The 15,503-nt window shown below is 41.2% G+C and overlaps 1 protein-coding gene across 1 annotated transcript in view; it reads right to left on the bottom strand.

The window, feature by feature from the left end:
* Positions 1–13,350: 13,350 nt before the first annotated feature.
* Positions 13,351–15,503, bottom strand: part of lrrc69 (leucine rich repeat containing 69) — a 7,136-nt gene continuing 4,983 nt past the window's right edge. The window contains exon 9 of the mRNA XM_029281251.2: positions 13,351–13,922. The gene's annotated coding sequence lies outside the window, so the exon portion shown is untranslated. The remainder of the gene's footprint in view (positions 13,923–15,503) is intronic.

Here is a 15,503-nt window from a genome sequence, read left to right on the forward strand (position 1 = left end):
GCTAATAGCGTTCACACCGAATGACATTATTAAGGAACAGGGCCCATGAGTCAGGCCTCTCTCTCTCTCACACATGCACACACTCTCTCTCTCTATCCCTTAGACACACTAGGAACTGTAAAGAGGAAAAGGAAAATAGCCAAAGAGACATGGGAGCTAGAGATGGATGAGGAGAGCCGGAGGAAGCGATATAGGATTGGTGTAAGCAAAGGGAGACGGAGGCAGAGAGAATGAGGGTAAAGGATGAGGCTGAAATGATTTCTTTATATCAGTGACATTTGATCAAATTTGCCCCTGTAAACATCAAAGTTCAAAATGATTTATGAGTCAGTAAAAGCATTTCACAAAACACATGTATTTAGAGAATTGTGACCCAGTGCATCAGAGCTGCATTGGTGGTAGATACCAGTTAATACAAATCACACAAACTTGCAATTACACAACAAACGCTAAGTAGACTGCAGTGTAAGGAACATCCCATCTTAGCAACTCCTCAGTGGAGTCAGCTGTGGCATATACAGGCCAAGGACAAAAGCACATAGCTATCAAAGTCAAGTAATGGCCTGCATACACTGCCCAGCAGGTGAGAAAAATACACAATGCTTCCCTACGGTTCCCCGGGGATGGTGAAACCCCCCCCCCCCCCCCCAAGAGGGTTCGGCTGGAAGAGAAAACTCTTCTTTCTTTACATCCCCTTCCTCCCACCTCATCAGAACTCACCCTCAGCTATGGCAGCAGCCTGTAATCCAGCATGCAGTTTTTGAAAACAGCCACAATTGTTTCACATGGATGGACAGAAGCTACTTCGACGTGGTGAAAAAAGCATGAAAACCGTGATGACATATGTGTTGAAGTTAAACTTGTTTCTAAAGATAACTTCTATAGCATTCTTTGATTTAAAACAAAAATGGTTTTGTTGAATTATTTCTATAGAGCACTATTTTCTGTAGAATGCAATACAATACATCTTATACAAACTAATGCAAAAAGTAAGTAAGATAGCAATCCACTGAATAAAGACGTGAAATCCATGCAAAACAGAAAATGCTGCATTTTTGCAGTGTTGAAAGTGAGGACTACAGACTCTATCAGCTGCGTTTCCAGGGTAAAGACTTTCCCAAGGGACTGTAACTTTGGAGATTCTCAGCGAGTCTAATAAAGCCCCTGAGAATTTGTTTCAACACCATAAAGGTCCCTGCTACAAGGGTAGAACTTGTTCTAGGCCCTTTGGGGTTGTATCTAGCAATACTGACGGAAATGAAAAGATTGGCAGTACAGCAACCATCTTGATACCATGCTTAAAAATGTTCAATGCTCTAAAGGAGACTGCTGTCAATTTTACCATTTTACACCAGTCAATCAATCAATCAATCAATCAATCAATCAATCAATCAATCAATCAATCAAAGGTAAATGGTAAATGGATTTGAGCATTTACAGCACTTTGATATCTTCTGACTAGTCAAAGCACTTTTTACACCACAGGTTCACACACTGATGACAGAGGCTACTATGGAAAGTGTCTGTCTGTATTAACTAATCCACACATACACATTCACACGCCACTGAAGAAGCAGCGGGAGCAACTTGGGGTTAGGTATCTTTCCCAAGACATGTGGCTGCAGGAGCTGGGGATAGAACACCCAACCGTTGAGAGACGACCAACTCTACCACTGAGCCACAGCCGCACGGCTCAACCAGTCAATCAATCAATCAGTCAATAAGTCAATCAACCAATCAATCCATCTTAATTTGTATAGCACCATTCAGGACAATTGTTATATAAAGACACTCTACAAAAGGAGCAGGTCTAGACCAGTAAATTATTTTCTTTTAAACACTGGAGTGTATTTTCTTAAACAAGAAAAAGTATCATTGCAGGTGTTATGCTAAAAACAGAGATACCGGCATGTAGCTGTGACAATATTCATTGTTTAACAAATAGCAAAGCTGTAACCTATGTGCACCTGTATAAAAAAGGTGCTTTTTGTTCCAGCAGTCTGATTTGCCTTTAAACAACTCTTTAGATTTAAAAATCTGTCAGACCATGTGTTTAAAAACTACCAGCCTGGCACTGCATTCTCTCAACCTCTCAGTACGCAAGCATTTCTCTAAACCTCCTTATTTGACATTGGCTTCATGGGGCGGGCAAGGATATATTTCCAATCTTGTACATGTCCATGAGCTGATACCTGATGGGTGTGTGTGGGTGTTTTAAGTGCCAGACTGAACATCTTGCTAGGACATGAAGTCAGGAGGTCTCTACCCCGTGCAGGCAACCGGTAGAGAGGATGTGATTGATGGCTAATGAGGGCTGAATGAGGAGTCGAGGCCAAACACACTGTATGCTGCCTACTGCGGCTTTACCGTGTGATGGATGACACACTGAGTTACAGTACACACTCATGAACACGATGCTGGGTAGGGTGTTTCAATGGAAATGCATTCCTGTGCTTCGTGTGTATCAGTGAGGAAAGTGCACATAACTCTGAGTGTGATGATATGATGTTACATATAGTATCCTTCTTTATTTTCTCCCACAAGCCAATCTGTTCCCATCGAGGCAAATCGCATCCAAATACAGTTTACCGTGACACTCAGTGGGACATCACAGTTCATCAGTCATCCTGAACCCCACTGTGTCCTGCTCCGTGGATCCTTCCCATACCATTCAAACACCACGCAGATTCCGCCTATAGACACCACATGCCACCTCGTATAAACCCTGCAACATATGGATGGTAAGGAAATCCTATTTTATCTTCCAGATTAGTTTGATCAGTGATAAATTGGGCCATACATCAGAGCATAACCTTGACTGTGATGTTTGTTCTTGCAAGTTAAACACACACGACTTAAAGTGATTAGCGCCGAGATTTACAATAACTGTCACCGTTGGATTTGTTGGGCTTTCAGTTAATGAGATACAAGTTTCATTCAATGTCAGTAAATTGTGCAAAAATTACCTGTCAACGTTCAGTCCAATGATACAAACTTCATATATTCCATTTACAATTTTTTTTTTTTTTTTTAAAGTTACGCTCCACAAGGGATAAACTACCATGAACAATGCTTGTTTCTTTCATCTTACGTGTTAATGACAGAGCTTAATTAAGTAATTGAATGAGACTTAATAGGCAAATATTGAGAAATCATAGGAATTAATTGAAGCCTACATAATGAGAGTCAAATGAATTTGCCTCAGAAAATAATCTTTAAAAGTCATGGTAAAAAAAAAAAAAAGATGCAAGTTGCTGTTCTGTGACTCTGAAGGCGTCTTTCTTTTCAGTCTGGATATAATTCAGCATATTTTATCTGTCCGTCTGCGTTCCAAGCAGCAATAAATTACCCTGTCCATTAATGTGATACACAGAGAATGGAAGAGTGTTTCTGAGCCAATGACTCACTCTGGAGGCATGTCAGGTTATCTATTACACATCATCTGCAATCTTTGGGCCAAATCGTGCACTTACAGGCCGTTCTTTAAGTGACTGACTGTTGGCTACATAAACATTAAGAGCATTACACAAATGAGTGCCTGTGATGTTATCTGTCATGATGTTGAATGCACCTCAGCATGCTTGTAAATGAGAATGGACTCTATTTGTATTGTTAATGGTAAATAGATTTGAGCTTGCACAGCCCATTTCTAGTTGTGACTGCTCAAAGAGCTCTTTACACAAGATGTCCCATTCACCCATCCACAACACATTCACACACCGATGGCAGAGGCTACTATGTTCGTTTCTGACAGAATTAACTCATCCATTTATGTACGTTCACACACCGCTGATGCAGCCATCGGAGCACTTTTGTGTTCACTGTCTTGCTTGGCCAAGGACAATTGACGTGTGACCATTTCTTTCCTATTCATGACTGCTCTCTCCTCACACACTCAGATGAGTAAACTCTTGTTTATCAAGAAACAAGAAGGAGCACAGAGTAGCGCTTATGCCACAAGAAAAAAAAAGTTACGACGACTAAGTCAGCCTGATGAAACTAGTCTCCCACCACAGAAACACCACAGAGAAGCACTGCTGTCAGCACAGACAGGGAGTCGCCCTAAGCATCCGAAGCGCTCCTGTGGAAATTTATAGCTTATTCCTGAGCATCCTTTACACCCGCTGGCCCCACTTCCATCCATCCCTGGTCCTATGTCTTTCTCTCCCCCCCCCCTCCCCATAACCTGCACCCTCCCCCTGGTTTCCACAGCTGTTGTGCACCTGGATGCTTCTGGCCAAGAAGAGACATTGGAATACATGCCATCCATCTCTCTGAGGGTGTGTGTGTGAGTATTTGTGGGTGTCAGTTTTTGTGTGTGTGTCGGGGGTTGCTGGAACTTTCTGGAAGCAAAGGGACATGAGGGGAGTTGGATCTTGGATCGCACTTCATGCTACAGCTTTTGGTTGATGCTGCTACACTGGCTCTGCCTTTAATCCGGATATTTCATTCTTTTTGACTAATGAGTAGTTAAAACAGAATATGCAGAAGAGAAATCATTCATCCATTTTGGTCTGGATGTAAGAGGGTTGATTGAAACATGATAAATGCAGATAAGAAAGGATTGTCTTATCCATTGTATCGCAATTTATCTTATCTTCTTATGTCTTGTCTTGTCTTATTTTATCCTTTAAAGTGTTATTAATGCTGTGGTTTCTGATGTGAAACACAAAATACATTAGAACACCTCTTGTGCAAATTTGGAAAGTTTGGAAATCTAACAACCAGAACACAAGACACACCATCTCTCCGAATCTTGTTTCAAACACAGAACCTTTGTTTTGGGTTTTTTTATCTAGAAAAAGACATTGTAGAGGTACATTTTTGTTCGTAGCATAATTAAACTAGCTAGAACACATTGAATAAAGGAGTGCCCTACTCCTATTTAGATTGCCTTATTAGCGTCCTGCTGCTTTAAAGAGAAATGCATTACAATTCTGAGTTCTTTTGTTTCTCCAGTGTGCTGTTTTACTTGTTATTTTTGTCCTGATTGTCGGAAGGAACAAATTATTTCAATGAGTTCCCAAAAGTTGTGTGACAAGAGCTGATGGAATATTTATAGCGGAGCTCCATGAGGTTGTCCCTGTGGATAATATAAAATGATTTTTTTTTCTCCAGTTCTGTGTATGAATAAAAATGTTAAAATATGATAGAAGCACCACAGGCACACCAAGCCATCATCTTGATTAAAAGCTATTTATTGGTGAACAGTTTGTTTGGGAAATCAATTTTTCATTCTAAATGTCACATTTACAGTTTTGCAATGCAGATTCGCTGAAATATATTTTTGTTGAAATATACATGGGACTTCTCCGCTCTCCCATGGCACACTGATTTGATTGGTGTGAGAGGGGAGGAAGATGGATGAAGAGTGTCTGGGGCTGGCTGTCAGGAGAGCAGGGGAGGCTGTAACGTTGTTCTCTAGACCTGCGTGAAATGTCTCCGATCGGAAATGGCAGCTCCCATAAGGATTTTAATGCAGACACAAACGACATACTAATAAACAAACTGCACACAGACATTCATAGAGGACTCGTGCATGTAGCATTAACTTAATTAAGCATCCAATAAACAATAAACAATCATAAATGAGTATAACAGTGGAAAACAGAGAGCGTGGTAGGCCTATAGAGTTTAAATTCACGTCACTAAATGGACTAAGCAAGCACAAGTATTTCTATATGAAAAAAATAAAAAGCTTAAATTGGGAACCAGAGGGCCGTCGGTTCAAGTCCTGGTGAGAACCAAAATTTGGAAATTGGTCTGGTAGCTGGAGAGGTGCCAGATCACTTCCTGAGCACTGCTGAGGTACCCTTGAGCAAAGTACTGAACCTCCCCACCACCACCAGATCAGGAGCGCTCGCTGTGTGCAGCCCCCTCACTCTGACATCACTCTGTTTTGATCACACAGGATCCTGTTTGTGCATGTGTGTGTTTGTGTCAAGTTGAATTTCCCCTCGTGGGATTAATAAAGTATATCTTCTTCTTCTTCTTCTTTTTGATATAATTCTGATACAATCTGGATAGAGGGGCCCCCTGGGAATTTTTTCTGCCCATGGCCCCAACAGACTTTAGAATCGCCACTGAACCTAGCATTGGATTTATGACTTTTTGGGTAGAGTTCTTTGCCTGGAAAGCAACAACAGGTCAAACCAGTAAATGTTTTGTTTTGTGGACGTTTGTTTTTTTTAAATGTTTAATAGAAGATATGAACTTTAAAGTGTTTGCTTTGCAGACCTGCTGAGCTTAGAAGGAGGGATTGGTCAGACTTAATGATATCACAAAGGGTTAAATAAGTTATATTTTTCTTATTTAAAAAGTAGCTATAGGACACCTCTCTCTTATTACAAACCCAAGACACAGTCGTCTGAATACGATACTTATTTGTCTGCCTATACTGCACGGTTTCTCTTCTCAGCTCCTCTTTGAACCGCTCAGCCAGCATGCTAATTGCTAAACTTTGTTAGCCTGCACTTCAAGTTCTTTTTCATCAGACTAATCGTATTCCCGCCAAGTCAAACTTTGGGAACTTTCCCCCTCCTGTCTCTCACACACTCCTACGCATGATACTGCTGTCCTGAATTCATCATATGAGATCACATAGAATTTAAATTTTTTGCATTCTTTTGGGTCGTAAGTGAATCCATGGTACCAATTATTTTTCTTTCATCAGTGCTGGACTACATTTTACCAGGAAGCTGCTGACAGACATCATAGAACTGTTTCCTCCATCAGACTTTCTTTCTCTCTGACATCTTGCACCCATCTGTCCTCGCTGCACATTCGCCTCTCCCGTTCTTCATGCAACATCTTGTGTTTATCATTTCATCTGTTGATTTCTGCTCTGCTATCAGTCTTTGTCCAATGACATCTTGCATTTAAAAGTCCATCCTTTAATATTCTGGCAATTTTGGACTCATCTATCCTCATACACTTCATCTCTTCCCTCCTCCGTTTGTATCTGTCTCACTGTCTCTCTCTCTCTCTTTGATCTACAACAAATGTTTGACCAAGCTGTTCCGCACTGTATTATTCAGCGCTGTGTGTGAGACGGCATCATCAGACATGTATGCCTGACATGATGCATTGGCTCTGTTTAATTATAGAGATGCTGAATAAATATTTACAGATGGCCGATCCGTCTTCTCCCGGCCAGGCCCCGGAGTGTGATTTATGAAGCGTCAGTTAATGCAGTAGAAACGGCTGTCATTGTTTCTGTGTGGAGGCTGGGTTATATTATACACTGCATGTATGTATTACCACAGGCCATAAGGTATTTCAGGTGGTAGACATTGCTGCATAAATGCATGTGAGCAGAGCCTGGATTTAATTTGTTCTGAGTCTGAGCAGGTTCTTAAGGCTGCATTAACCTGTTGAGGTGTAGCCGTGTATTAGCTTCAAAAGCTGACTGCTCTTGTCAGATAAAACGCCAGCGAGAGCAGAAGAGTAAAAGGAATATATTAAAGTTTTAACTCTCTGCTTTAAAATAACCCTGTTTGACCTGGTGTGGCTACTGCTTTACCTCGTCTGAACAGAAGCTGCTATATAACCTTCTTTACCAAAACTACTTTTACTCATTTACAACTCATACAAAAAAAAGGAAATTCAGTGCTCCATTTAAGGTGTAAGATGATGAATAAAAGTATATCTGACCTAATCCCAGCCAGAGGGAATTCCATCCTGAATCAAACGGAACCCAAAGAGTCGATCGGTCGTATCAGGTTTGGGCTTAGATTCAGGGTTTAGAGATTAACAAAATCGAGATCTGAGGCACTCTATAGCAGGCGTGAGCGGCTGTGTGAACACAGAAAAGCTGTTTCAAAAGTTATGATGATCTGCTGGTAGAAAAAAAGAGAATCTTTGAATGTAAAACCATAACTTTGGAAGAAAAAAAATGTAGCGTTTAAAACCTCACTTGGCATTGAATGATTATTCTACAGCAAAAAAAAAATTGAAGAAAAACCTCAATCATGTTTTAAACAAAAGCTTAATTTCTTTGTTGCGAATGTCTCTACAAACCTCAAATGCACATTTGTTTTTACTTCACATCAAAGTGTGTATTGAAGCACCAAAAGGCCTTCAACTGTTCAAAATGCATACTGATTGTGTTCAGATTTCGACTTGATGAGTGGCCTTCATATGAGCTCAGAGGTGGAGACGGTGTCGTGCATGAGCTCCACCTCAGCTGCTGGGAAACAGGTACAGTAAAAACATAATAAGCATTTGAATTCCAAACTCACTGGATGGCTTCGATGTCCTTTTTATGACACACAGCAGAGAGTTTGAGCATGTGCGCTAAAGTCAACTTGCATGAGTAACTCTGTGTGTTCTTGTGTGTGCTGGTGTGCAATGCCTGCCTGCTGCTGCCCCGCAGCCATCTGGTATCTGGTCAGTGTAGTGGGCCTCTGGAGGGCACCTGGCCAGCAGCTCGCTCACCTGGCTCTGCAAGCCTCTGCCAACCAGCACACCTGGCCTGGCCGGCACACTGGGAGAGGGAACAGATTGCAGAATGAAGCCAAAAGCACTCCTACATTGCAGCGTTGAAAATATGTAGTGATACATTTCAGGTTTTCTTACTGCTGCAGAATATTACAGACAAGTCGGATTATCAACGCCAACATATTGATTTTCAAATGCTTTTTAAATTAATGCACCACTTTTAATTTGTTAGAAGACTTTATACATTCCCATCTAAGATTCCATAATGAGTAATTTCCACTTCTTCTGCATCTGTTCCAACAGTTCGTGCCCGTCTGTGCCAAGCCATCCATTTAGCATAGCATGACACTTCCTTCCTGCAGGTTGTCCTCTGCTATCAATTACACTCTCCTCTCCCTGCAAGAAAGATGCTCTTTGTCCCCTTGTTGCACGCACACAAACACACACCGAGCAAGCGCACACACCATAGAGGGACGCAGAGGGACAGACACCTGCAGAGTGTTTGTCACCTCTTCTGTTGGCATCTGCGACCGTGCGGCATTGTGGGAGAGACGGCCATCTGTTGTCGGCGAGGCTGGATTTGGAAGAGGGCAAGCGGGCATCCTGCTGCTCTTTTCTGTTGGTCTGAGCTGTGCGAAGTGTTGTGTTGTTATCGTGTTGTTGTTCACACCTCTACTGGTGTTACTCAGCCTAAATAATATAGCAACATAAAGAGGGTAAACTTACTTTTGCATTAAAAAAATCGGAGAATGCAACAGCTTGCAACAATGTTAAACGTAATTGCATCTCTCAGGGGCTCTCACAATCAACAAATTTCAACTTGAATGTTTTGTTCTCATTAAAGCTGCATGCAAATGGTTATCTTTTGTCAAATTGAAACTCTCTCCTAATTATCTCAAAAGTGTGTTTACCCCTCTTCATGGGGAGACAGCACATGAATGCGTGATTGACATGACAGTGGCTGCAAAGTTTCTTCAATTATCGCGGCAAGGTTACTATGGCTGCCTCCTAATTCACAGCAGGTCTTTGTCATTCTGAGCACAGAAAACACTAAACTTTGTCTGCTGCCTGCTCTGCTGTAACCCCAGGAATCTTAAGTCTGTCAGTCTTAAAGCTGGACTGAGAGTTAGAACCATTAAAGAAGATTGTGGTGTTTAAAGTACGAGACGTAAGCAGAGGGCAGCTTTTTCACTTTGGTATTGTTGGTCTGACCAATAAAATGTCTCAACAGCTAATTTAAAAAAACATGAACGTTTTTGCACAAAATCTCACTTCAAGTGATCACCTGACCTTTTCTCTAAAATCGCTGCAAGGTCACAATTATTTTATTTTGTGTCCCCACGACCCCTGGATTAATTGTCATTTCATTTTGATTATACATTCATGTCCTCCTCAGGTGTAACCCTTTTGACTTTGCAGACATCACAACTGTTTTCCAGTATGATACGATGGGATATGAAACGAAAGGATAGAATGCGATGTGATGCGATTAAATAAGCTTTTTCATCCCCTTGTGTTTTGTGGAAATTTGTCCCAGATAGTGCTGCACACATTGAGCTGCCTCCACAATAGAATCAATAAAACAAATAACTATTCACATGTAAACAGAGAAGCACCTAAGTGAAAACCCAAATCAATTCTACATTTTATCAGTCCAAACACTCTGTTTTATTACTAAATATCTTCTAAATGTATGACATTCCCCTCGTTGAGCTGCATGTGCTTGGTGTTACGGGCAAATGATGAACAGTGTAAAATTATTCATAAGCAAATGTCCCTTGTTTGCTTCCTGATAAAAGCAGACAGAAGTGCTTTGCTTATTTACCACCTTACATCACTGCTGGAGCAGCTGCTAGTTTTTATATGCACAGAAAAACTGCACATACATTTAAAGCTGCTTTTGACTTTTGTTGTGCTAAGAAAATGCATTGTTCTTAACAGAGGGCGTGTGTATTGACATAGAAAGTGTATTAGCTAGAGGGCTACATTTCCTTTCATATACTCAGCTTTGTCTGAAATATGTCTTTGTCAGTATATATATATATTTATATATCATCTAAGTGTAACAACAAAGAAAAGTATGAGGTTGAAAAATGCACGAGATATTCTTGTTTCAGCTTGTCAGCTACTGACAGCTACTTTGTGAGTTGTCTGATGTTGTCATGATATCTAAAGAGGTTATTGTCTGCTTGTCTGCTTTGGAGAGACAATGCAAGTTATCAGATTGGCCAACAGAGATATTAACCCACAAATTCCTGAAGGACACTCACTTGTGCAGGACATTCGTTTGGCTGGCAGGTTGGGCGGTTGGCTGGTTGGGTGGGCGGGTTCTTTATGGGTCTGCTCATCCAGCCGGTCAGCACATCGCGGACAGATGTTCGACCAGCCGAGCCTGCAGCGCCACCGGCAGTGTGTGTTCTAGAAAAACCCGGAGACCAGATGCTGCTACCTGGTGTCCCACCCGCCTGCCGCTCTGCTATGCTGGGCATGCTCCACTGACCATCACATGACCTCAAACTGGGTGTTGGGATTGTGTGCTGTCAATCATATTGATGATAGAGTGAAGGGGGGAAACAGTTTGAAGGGTGAACCACTGTGCATCTGCCAGATTCTTTTTGAATAATGACTCAAGAAAGATAGATACAGGAAAGTATAAAATACTGTTACATAAGTCAGTGGATGTGTGTAATTAAAAAGTGAACTGCAGTGTAAGATGTATGATCACATACGTGGCACAAAAGAATATAATCATCAAAAAATAAAGAATTATTATAGGTGAGTGACAGCAAAAAAACATGCCTCATAAAACACCACAACACCCTACTGAGTGATCTATTAGAAGTAACAACAAACGATGCAGAGCAACGTCTCGTTCAGCCTAATTTTCCCTCCAGTTTTGTACCACAAATAGATAAGTCGTCACAAACAAAGACTTTGCATCTCTCTTCCTCCGTCTACTTGTCAACCACCGAACCCGAGGGAAACTTTCGAAGACATTCAAAGATACTCAAGATTAAAGATGCATTTGTTTTTTTTTTAAGTCCCGGCAGGGTTTTTGTCTTAGTTCTTTGGCGTAATGGTGATGGTGTTTTTTTGTTGTTGGTGTTGTTGTTGTTGTTGTGTGGTTGGGGCTTCTAAATCAGATGTGCCAGAGAGGGGTTAGTCTGAAGGTCCTCTAATGAGGGCCGGCTCAGTAATGGCATCGCTTTTGACCTCAAACGACAGACTGTTTGCTCGCTTGTGTTTTAACTGTTATTCATAAATAATATTTGTTTTAAAAGCCAAGGAAGATAGCTGTGTTATTAGCCTGGTGCATCATCATGGCATCTTCTTTATAGTCTAGTGCACTTCAAATGTGGGCTTCTCTTTGGTTGTTTTCCCACTTTCTTATCAAGATCACAGATGCTCTTTTGTTGAATGCTGATGATGAGATCGCACGGTTATTGTCTTTGTACGTCTGGTGTCTCTGCCAGCTCTTCTCCTATTGATATGCTTCACTGTGTGCAAGTAGGCAGTCACCTTTTCTCATGTGCGGTTGCACTTTCTAGATTTCACAGTCACACGTGCTCTGATCTGATTCTAAGATTTCAATTAAACTTTGGATTCCAATAACAGCTCATTGTTCTTGTTTTTATTAGCTGCTCTTATCTCTTGGATTCATCTGGCACTTCTCTCGTGCTGCTGTGTATCAGTGGATCTCGTCTGCGCTAGAGCTATAGCAGAGAATCATACTGCCCCCTAGTGAGCGGTTAAAGTTAAACACAACAGGATTGATTGTGCAGCCATCAACCAGACAATACCTTGGTGCTCTGCCAGTGGCTCGATACCAAAATCTGTCACGGGCAGCGATGCACGACAATAGATCCTACTGATTGGAGTGGTGCACACTCCTGGATATGACACCGTTCCTACCACCTGCTATCGAATGCCTGTTTTTTTTTTTTGTTTTTTTTTTACTCCCTCCTCGGTCACAAGGGCCCTAATTCAGCAATCAATGGTGCTCATTTTAATAGCACCTCTGCTGCTGCCCTGAGGAGAGAAGAGGAGAAATCAGAATGAGTTGGTGTCAAATCATTCTTCCAGGGTGAAGACCGCAATCATAGCTCTGACGGATCTCTGAAAATGACTGAATATGCTGCGACGCAGAATCGCAGTGGCGAAAAATCATGCTGAACAGTGTTTGTCACTGGGACTAGTTGTGCAAACTTGTTTAAAGCCTCATACACTCAACGTGTGGATTCATGCATTCATGTTTCTCTGAAGCATGTTGCTTACTTTTTTTATTTTCTGGGCTTCTAGTGCTCTATTGCCTCACAGGCTCCTTTAACAATTGTCATAATCATTTGCTATTTCAAGAGTTTTTATTGCTGATATCAGTCATATTTTTTAATTGTATCAAAAATATTTCAATTACTCTGCAGTGTCTGTTTTTTAATTATTAGAGGTATTGCTGTGTCTCCCTGTCTCTCTGTTCATATATCTGTTTTTCTAACTTTCCGTCTATCTCATTATTTCGGCCCCAATTCAGTCAAGACAGATGACTGTCCTCCATCGAGTCTCGTTCTGTTTGAGGTTTCCGCCTGTTAAAAGGATGTTTTTTTTCCTCGCAACTTCTGCCAGGTGCTTGGTCATTGCTGGATTAATGTTGAGGCTGCTGAATTCATATTACAAAGACTACCGCCTAGACCTGCTCTATTAAAGAAAGTTTCATTCCATAACTTTAAGTATGAGTTGCGACCAAATATCTAAACGTGAATGATTGTTTGATTTATATCCAACCAACAACAACCATAATCCTATCACGCTTCAAGTAGAATATAACACATGAAAAAAACAGAGAAAGACAAGGCTGCATATGACCTTCAGCAACAAGCACACACATTTACAACATATCCATTACAATAAAAGCGCTCATCCAGTTTCCTTTATTCTGTTTTTAGCAAACATATCCCTTGTCCTTGTAGCCCCAAGATGCAATGTGAGCTTTCGCAGCCATAGGCTCCTCTGAAGACGTCCTAAGTAAGTGCTCCAAATGACAAGACAGCCTAAATACCCCCTAACAAACGTTACACGCCTGCAGAAAGCGCTTTAACAAAGGAGGTATGTAATGAACCCCAGGTGCCTTCCCCCCAATATATCATCCTGAGTGAATTTGCCAACATCACTCCCTTTACCTCCGAGCATGGTAAATGAGAATTTATGCACCCGCTACTTTATCATTCTTTACTTCTTTCACCCCCATGAGGTAGCCGCGCCATGCGAGACAGATATTCTCACCAAAGGCAATATCCCCCTGTAGTAATTATATCAGAGCGAGAGAATGGCTCATTAACATATGCTAGGCATGTCAGGAATTTACAAGCGCCTTTTGTAGATGCCTCTCGTCAGTGTGCTGCTCCCATCCGTATGGTGTCTCCTTTGAGGATGAAACCTCCTCATTTCCATAGACGTCAATCAAGCTGTGCGTGGTTTAAAGAATTATTCTGTGAAACAAAAAAAACACACACACAGAGCTCTTTGAATAAAGCAATCATAAGGGACGGCTCGGTGATATGGAAAGAGTGCGTGCGTACATGTGGGGGTGCGACTGTGTATTTTGATGAAAACAAAGTGGTGAGGGTAAAATTGTCTTGATGATGTGTCATCAATGCAAAGTAGGTAGAGTGATTGTATTTGCTTTTCTGCAGTGTGTTAAAGAAAAGTGCATGTGTGTGTGTGTGTGTGTGTGTGTGTGTGTGTGTGTGTGTGTGTGTGAATGGATGCATAAAACCCGACGCCAGACACCAGACTGAAAACAGACTACAGACAAGTCCTGAGGCAGCTCAGCTAGTCTGTCAACTGTGTTCAAGGAGACACATTCTGTTGGCCTTCCACCCATTAGCATGGTGCCAGCAGAATAACATGCCCTATTTATTAGCCATGTATATATACACTCCCTTAAAGACGTCTTGAATCTGCCTCATGAGGTGAGTGTTTAAATGTAGTGAAGATTAAGTGAAGTTATTTATAATGTTATTGTATAATCCCCCCTAGCACAAAACAGTGCCTGTTCAATTCAAGTAATGATGATTAAGTCTAAAAGTGGGCATGTTAAAGTGTGATTATACAGCTCTCTTCCATTGCCTGAGTCTGAAAAGTAAAGTCTGTGTGATGTAATGGAGATCCATTTCCCACTGAAGTGGCTTCTATTTACAAATAACTTTAGTTGGACATAATGGGCAATAAGGCTGTACGAAATGGGCATAAATATCCTGATGAATTGAGATTCCAATAAAGGAATAGAATAACGTTTTGGTAAAAAGGCTGATGTGCTTACTTGCCAAGAGTTTGATTAACAGACTGACACTATTAACAAGCTGTTAAAAAGGAACCTGCTGCCAATGGCCAGTTCACTTAGCCGAGGTTGATAAATAGATTTTAAACCCTGGATGGACAGCTAGCCTGGCTCTGTGGGTGGTAAAAAAAAGTACTTTTACCTTGTAAGTTCACGCTTTAACAAATCTTGTCTGTGAAGGCTCTCACTCATTCAAGCCATTGTAATTCAAAGCGTGATCCCAAAGCCAGCTGGACCAAGTTCAAGTTGTTTGTTGTTTGTTCATTCTAAAAATGCAGACCCTAAGTAGAGTAGGTTAATAAACATTTAAAGCAAGCTATTCGTTTAATGGTTTTCTCCATTTACTGTCTCTATGCTAAGCTAACAGGCAGCAGACTTGTGGTTCATAATATCGGCACAAACGAGACACATATCAATCTCCTCACTTCATAATTAGCCTAAAGAGAAAAAGGTGATCTAATATGTCACACGGTTTGTAAAAGTCACTTCAGATAGAAGTGTTGATATACTTTAAATGACCTTACCATGCTCTGTTGACACGGTCCAAGTCAGGCATTCAACCCTGAATGTGACATGATTTCTGTTTTGAGTGGAGTATTGATGTGCTGCCTGTTGAAAATAAACATTGTAGTACAGTGATACCCTAATGAATGGATTGAACATCAAACCACAGTCCATACGCAGGGCAAATACATCATGGTGCTGTGAAGATAGATAGATAGATAGAGAT

This window comes from Labrus bergylta, chromosome 19 (genome assembly GCF_963930695.1).
Source record: "Labrus bergylta chromosome 19, fLabBer1.1, whole genome shotgun sequence".
NCBI classification, from domain to species: domain Eukaryota; kingdom Metazoa; phylum Chordata; class Actinopteri; order Labriformes; family Labridae; genus Labrus; species Labrus bergylta.